The sequence below is a fragment of the Mixophyes fleayi genome, chromosome 10 (assembly GCF_038048845.1).
Source record: "Mixophyes fleayi isolate aMixFle1 chromosome 10, aMixFle1.hap1, whole genome shotgun sequence".
NCBI lineage: Eukaryota > Metazoa > Chordata > Amphibia > Anura > Limnodynastidae > Mixophyes > Mixophyes fleayi.
The window spans coordinates 79,248,590-79,256,018 of record NC_134411.1 but is presented as its reverse complement, the minus strand read 5'-3'; the positions used below and the strand labels follow the sequence as shown (position 1 = coordinate 79,256,018).

General features: G+C 44.0%; 1 long non-coding RNA gene across 1 annotated transcript; it reads left to right on the top strand.

The window, feature by feature from the left end:
• Positions 1 to 390: 390 nt before the first annotated feature.
• On the top strand, positions 391 to 6,320 carry LOC142103535 (uncharacterized). Its single transcript, XR_012679389.1, has 3 exons — positions 391 to 476; positions 4,623 to 4,676; positions 6,240 to 6,320. It is a non-coding gene; the product is annotated as an uncharacterized LOC142103535 (long non-coding RNA).
• The last annotated feature ends 1,109 nt before the right edge of the window (positions 6,321 to 7,429 follow it).

The following is a 7,429-nucleotide window of genomic DNA, read 5'->3' as shown; positions in this document are numbered from 1 at the left end:
CACTGACCCCATTATATACCACTGTAGATGTAGTGGCACACTGACCCCCAGTATATACCAGTGTAGATGTAGTGGTACAGCACAGTGACTGACACTTGAAATAAGAATAAAGCTGACAGGTCTAGAATCTAGATCGAGAAACCTAGTGTCTATATATTTCCTTTTTACATCACTCGTTGTATGGAGGCCGCAGTGTTCTCTCCTGTCTCCCTTAACATCTACACTAATAATTGTCTTTGTTATGAGGAATAACTACATGTACAGACAATGATCTGTCGCCGCCATCTTATTCCTTCCAGAGTAAATCCATCGTACTCCCATTCCTCTGTTGCCATAACAACAGCTAACGGCAGCTCCCTCCGTCCGATTGGTTGTTGCCTGAAACGTCGGCTCATGTGCTGCTGTGATTGGTTGCCTGGTCCTCCACATCCCGGAAGTGAATCTGCATGAGAAGAAGCTGTGTGTGTCTGGGGCAGGTGAGTAACTGTATCATGTCTGTGTGTGAGAGGATACATGTATGATCAGTGTACTGTGTACTCCTTGTATGTGTACTAGTACGGGCTATGTGTCCTGCATCTGCCTGAGTGTGTCTGTGGTGTGTGAGAGGATACATGTATGATCAGTGTACTGTGTACTCATTGTATGTGTACTAGTACGGGCTATGTGTCCTGCCATCCGCCTGAGTGTGTCTGTGGTGTGTGAGAGGATACATGTATGATCAGTGTACTGTGTACTCATTGTATGTGTACTAGTACGGGCTATGTGTCCTGCCATCCGCCTGAGTGTGTCTGTGGTGTGTGAGAGGATACATGTATGATCAGTGTACTCCTTGTATGTGTACTAGTACGGGCTATGTGTCCTGCCATCCGCCTGAGTGTGTCTGTGGTGTGTGAGAGGATACATGTATGATCAGTGTACTGTGTGCTCCTTGTATGTGTACTAGTATGGGCTATCTGTCCTGCCATCCGCCTGAGTGTGTCTGGTGTGTGAGAGGATACATGTATGATCAGTGTACTGTGTGCTCCTTGTATGTGTACTAGTACGGGCTATCTGTCCTGCCATCCGCCTGAGTGTGTCTGGTGTGTGAGAGGATACATGTATGATCAGTGTACTCATTGTATGTGTCCTGCATCCGCCTGAGTGTGTCTGTGAGGATACATGTATGATCAGTGTACTCCTTGTATGTGTACTAGTACGGGCTATGTGTCCTGCCATCCGCCTGAGTGTGTCTGGTGTGTGAGAGGATACATGTATGATCAGTGTACTGTGTGCTCCTTGTATGTGTACTAGTACGGGCTATCTGTCCTGCCATCCGCCTGAGTGTGTCTGGTGTGTGAGAGGATACATGTATGATCAGTGTACTCATTGTATGTGTCCTGCATCCGCCTGAGTGTGTCTGTGAGGATACATGTATGATCAGTGTACTGTGTACTCATTGTATGTGTACTAGTACGGGCTATGTGTCCTGCCATCCACCTGAGTGTGTCTGTGGTGTGTGAGAGGATACATGTATAATCAGTGTACTGTGTGCTCCTTGTATGTGTACTAGTACGGGCTATGTGTCCTGCCATCCGCCTGAGTGTGTCTGTGGTGTGTGAGAGGATACATGTATGATCAGTGTACTGTGTACTCCTTGTATGTGTACTAGTACGGGCTATGTGTCCTGCCATCCGCCTGAGTGTGTCTGTGGTGTGTGAGAGGATACATGTATGATCAGTGTACTGTGTGCTCCTTGTATGTGTACTAGTACGGGCTATGTGTCCTGCATCTGCCTGAGTGTGTCTGTGGTGTGTGAGAGGATACATGTATGATCAGTGTACTGTGTGCTCCTTGTATGTGTACTAGTACGGGCTATGTGTCCTGCCATCCGCCTGAGTGTGTCTGTGGTGTGTGAGAGGATACATGTATGATCAGTGTACTGTGTACTCATTGTATGTGTACTAGTACGGGCTATGTGTCCTGCATCTGCCTAAGTGTGTCTGTGGTGTGTGAGAGGATACATGTATGATCAGTGTACTGTGTACTCCTTGTATGTGTACTAGTACGGGCTATGTGTCCTGCCATCCGCCTGAGTGTGTCTGTGGTGTGTGAGAGGATACATGTATGATCAGTGTACTGTGTGCTCCTTGTATGTGTACTAGTACGGGCTATGTGTCCTGCATCTGCCTGAGTGTGTCTGTGGTGTGTGAGAGGATACATGTATGATCAGTGTACTGTGTACTCCTTGTATGTGTACTAGTACGGGCTATGTGTCCTGCATCTGCCTAAGTGTGTCTGTGGTGTGTGAGAGGATACATGTATGATCAGTGTACTGTGTGCTCCTTGTATGTGTACTAGTAGGGGCTATGTGTCCTGCCATCCGCCTGAGTGTGTCTGGTGTGTGAGAGGATACATGTATGATCAGTGTACTGTGTACTCATTGTATGTGTACTAGTACGGGCTATGTGTCCTGCATCTGCCTGAGTGTGTCTGTGGTGTGTGAGAGGATACATGTATGATCAGTGTACTGTGTGCTCCTTGTATGTGTACTAGTACGGGCTATGTGTCCTGCCATCCGCCTGAGTGTGTCTGTGGTGTGTGAGAGGATACATGTATGATCAGTGTACTGTGTGCTCCTTGTATGTGTACTAGTACAGGCTATGTGTCCTGCCATCCGCCTGAGTGTGTCTGTGGTGTGTGAGAGGATACATGTATGATCAGTGTACTGTGTGCTCCTTGTATGTGTACTAGTAGGGGCTATGTGTCCTGCCATCCGCCTAAGTGTGTCTGGTGTGTGAGAGGATACATGTATGATCAGTGTACTGTGTACTCATTGTATGTGTACTAGTACGGGCTATGTGTCCTGCATCCTGCCTCTGGGTCACCAGGAGTAGTCCTATGTCTAGTCAGGTCCTTCCACAACAGCTGGAAGCCATAGGCTGTCTACCTGTGAGTAGTGGGTAGGGCTTAATGCAGCTATTGTGGAACTGACAGTCCCAGCATGCTTTCACAAAGAGAGATTGGCCATAAGTTACAGATATATAGCTCTCATGTACATTAATGTGTACAGTACAGAGAGCTAATATGTATACATATGTGTACACTACAGAGAGCTAATATGTATACATATGTGTACACTACAGAGAGCTCATATGTATACATATGTGTACACTACAGAGAGCTAATATGTGTACACTACAGAGAGCTAATATGTATACATATGTGTACACTACAGAGAGCTAATATGTATACATATGTGTACACTACAGAGAGCTAATATGTATACATATGTGTACACTACAGAGAGCTTATGTATACATATGTGTACACTACAGAGAGCTAATATGTATACATATGTGTACACTACAGAGAGCTAATATGTATACATATGTGTACACTACAGAGAGCTAATATGTGTACACTACAGAGAGCTAATATGTATACATATGTGTACACTACAGAGAGCTAATATGTGTACACTACAGAGAGCTAATATGTATACATATGTGTACACTACAGAGAGCTAATATGTATACATATGTGTACACTACAGAGAGCTAATATGTATACATATGTGTATACATATGTGTACACTACAGAGAGCTAATATGTATACATATGTGTACACTACAGAGAGCTAATATGTATACATATGTGTACACTACAGAGAGCTAATATGTATAAATATGTGTTTACATTTGTCAGAAACGCGCTCACATCATTCCTGACTTGTTACACAACATTCCAGCACTCAATATTTCACTCGCCTATCTCACAGGTTATAGATTTGCTGAATCGCCCCCAAACAGTGCTCTCAAACCCATACACACCTATGTTCTGCCATCACCTATTGCATAAGGGCAATAGGACCCCAGTATTCTGTCACACACTATGCTCCTTGTTACATACAGGTTAGCTATGTACATATCGTCAATCAAACGTTTAATACTTAAAGACTCTGTTATACAAATGTAAAAGCTGGCACACACTTGGGGGCAATTAGCTTCAGGGATCACGGCTGTGCACATAAAATGCAATTACGGTAGTGCCACATCGCAGGTTTTCCTTCACAACTTTATGGAATGCGAAGGGAAATCTGCGATGTATCGAGAAGGAGGCGGACACTATTCTGGAAGCTTATTGAATATGCCCCATGGCTTGGTAGTAAAATGGATTAACAGTTCACATACTAACATTCAAAGGGTTCACATGGTCAAGCAGTACTCTTCATAAAAGGCTAATGGAAATAAGTACATTTTCACAAAGGACAGGATGTTCCATTATTAAATATCGTACTAAAGTCACTGAAGCAGAAACAAATGCATGCTTCCGTATAACTAGCACATTACATAGTCAAAGTTTTATGTTTGCAAATGTAAATTAAGTCCTCTACAACAAAATAAGGACATAGGAAAGAACATTCATGGATAATATTCTGTCTGTTCTATGTTTGACAGATGTTGATCTGTGGGGAGGAGATGATGATTCAGGATATAGATGTTTATTTTTGCAAATATGAAGAAGCAGATTTGTATAGATTTAATTTTCAAACTTAGACTGTGATGCTGACAAAATGCGGTAATGTGCGGAATCAAGCATCTGATATATTGAATGTATATATTATTTGTTTATATCTTCTACAGATTAATATAGCCGGATATGGAGGACCTGGAAGAAGAATATTTTACTCTGTCAATGTAAGAAGAGACAGGGAAAAAGCACAGTTTTTAAAGATTGCTATTGATTTGTAAGGTTCCACAGTGCTCTGCAGCACCAGACAAAGGGGACTACAGATATTACATACAACAGGGACATACAAGGTAGATAAAAAGGGTAGATTTAAAAGCAAAGGTAAGGTTAGGATGGGCACTGCTCACAAGAGCGTATAATGCAATGAGAAGAGAGCAGGGCTGAGACAAGAAGAAAGAAAAATAAATATGGCTCAGAGTGAAGCTCTGGACAGTAGCAGCGTGTGCTGGTGGGTGTATTTTTTTTATTATAATTATTATTATTAATTTTTATTTATAGGGCGCCACTAGGTATCCGTAGCGCCGTACAGGGACAGACAGAAACACGATACAGGGTGAGACAGCACAGTACAGTTAACAGAAATCACAGTAATTCAGAAGCTCAATGAACAGCTAGATTAGAGGTGAGCGCCCCAGCGGGGTAGAGACAGGGGCCGGAGGACCTCAGGGAGGAGACAAGGAGCTGGAGAGCAGAGTTAAGGTGGTGGAGAACAGAAGGAGAGGAGGCCCTGCTCGGAGGAGCGTACAATCTAAGGGGAGGGTAGGACGGACAGAGACACAATGGTAGGAGGAGGGAATGAGGAGAATGAAAAGGAGGGAAGTAGGAGGGGGACAGGGGAGGGAGGGGGGTAGGGGGAGACTGGGAGGAGGTAAAGAGGTGAGTTTTCAGAGCATGTTTAAAGGAGATGAACAGATAACAGTTTTTGCTGCTTATTTGGTAGAAAGGGTGTATTCTAGCAACTTCTCAAAGGTGGAAGTGACAGAACAGCGAGAAACTTGATGTGAGGAGCGAAGTCAAGTGTGACACCAATTCAGTGGACTTGGGAGAATGAGGTGTTGTCCTTGGGAGAATAATTGTGTTGTCCGTGAAGAGAGACGATCACTCTTGTTTTGGACAAGATCTGTTGTTCCGGTGATGACTATAATTAACCTTATTAGTTGTGTAAAAGTGAATGTAACTGATCTTTAAATTCATAGGAAAAGGAAGCATTTTTTGATTATAAAGGGGTTATCTGCTAATAATGAATTAGGACTATGTACTATCTATTAGCAGCATTTGTAGTCACCCATTTTGCCTCCCTACGATCTGGTAAAAACTGGTTGCCCTGCATACTCCCAGAGGGTGTCTCATTGTAAAGTTTCAGCTGCTTTACAAGAGTTGTCTGTTGAATAAACTTCAATTCATGCCCATTCCCCACTATAGATGACTTCACTGATACAGTTGAATCTGTGGGGAATTGTCGGTTTAAACTGCAGACTGCTTCTGTAGAGCACAACATCTCTGTACTACGTGGCAGCTCCTGGGATAATGCAGAGGCATTGGGACAGAGGATGGGGAGCATTACTTCTATTTTACGATGTATGACTTACATTACATTACATTACATCATTTTTTTTAGGTGTAGAACACCTAAATTAACCTTTGCACAAAGTATTGCTAACTACAGAGATACCGGATGTGGTGCATTAAAAGTAGCTACCTATAGGCAACTATTTTCTTTTCTGTTTCAGATCATCCCCCAAGGATGAGGAGTTTGACTGTGTGGTCGGACATCTGGAGGATATCATAATGGGTAAATATCATCATCCACATAAGAGCACTTGACCCTGGGGGATCAGACCTGCAAAAATACCCCCTCCCCCCACCCCCAGGTGTAACCAACCCCTTGCTGAAAAGCAGTAGTGCTATTCCAACATTTCCGGAGGTGTGGTTGTGTTTAATTGTACCAAAAATAGTAAAAGTTAACTATTTTGTTTTTGACTTTGCCACCTACTTCAAAGATAAAACTGACTGTCTCCACAATGATATCTGTTCTCGTCAGACTTGCCTCCCCCCACCTGTCCTATCACGCACTCCTCCACCCTTGGCTCCTGTAACTGTGCTGGAGATCCTCTCTCTTCTCTCCTCTTCTTCTTCTACAACCTGTCTTCTCGATCCTCTTCCCTCCCAAGTTTTTCCTCTTCCTCTCTCCCACTGCCTGTTGTCACCTTGCTCACCTCATTAACCTCTCTATCTTCACTGGTATCTTCCCCTCAGCCTTCAAGCATGACCTCATGTCCCCGATTCTCAAGAAACCTTCCCTTGACCCATCCTCTCTCTCTCTCTCTCTCTCTCTCTCTCTCTCAAACTATCTCCCCATATCTCTGCTTCTAAAATTCTCGAACAACTTGTCTCCAATCGTTTGACTGACTTTCTCTCTTGCCACTCTCTTCTTGACCCTCTCCCATCTTGCTTCCATGCCCTTCGCTCAACTGAAACTGCCCTCACAAAGCAAACAAACGACTCTCTGCTAAGTCCAAAGTTTACTCCTCCCTTCTTGTACTCCTCGATCTCTCTGCTGCTTTTGACACAGTCGATTATTCTCATCTTCTCACCACCGTTCACTCCCTAGGTCTCCACGAAACAGCTCTCTTGGTTTACCTCCTACATCTCTGGCCGCTCTTTTAGCGTGTCTGCTTCCGACTCTTCCTCCCCTCTCTTCCCCTTTCTATTGGAGTCCCACAAGGCTCGGTCCTTGGCCCTCTGCTCTTCTCTCTCTACACAACCTCTCTCTGTGAACTCATTCAATCATTTGGCCTCCAATATCCCCTCTATGCTGATGACACGCAAATCTATCTTTCCTCCCCTGATCTCTCTCTCGCCTTTCTAACCCAGGTATCTAGCTGTCTCTCTGCTGTAACTACCTGGATGTCACAGCGCT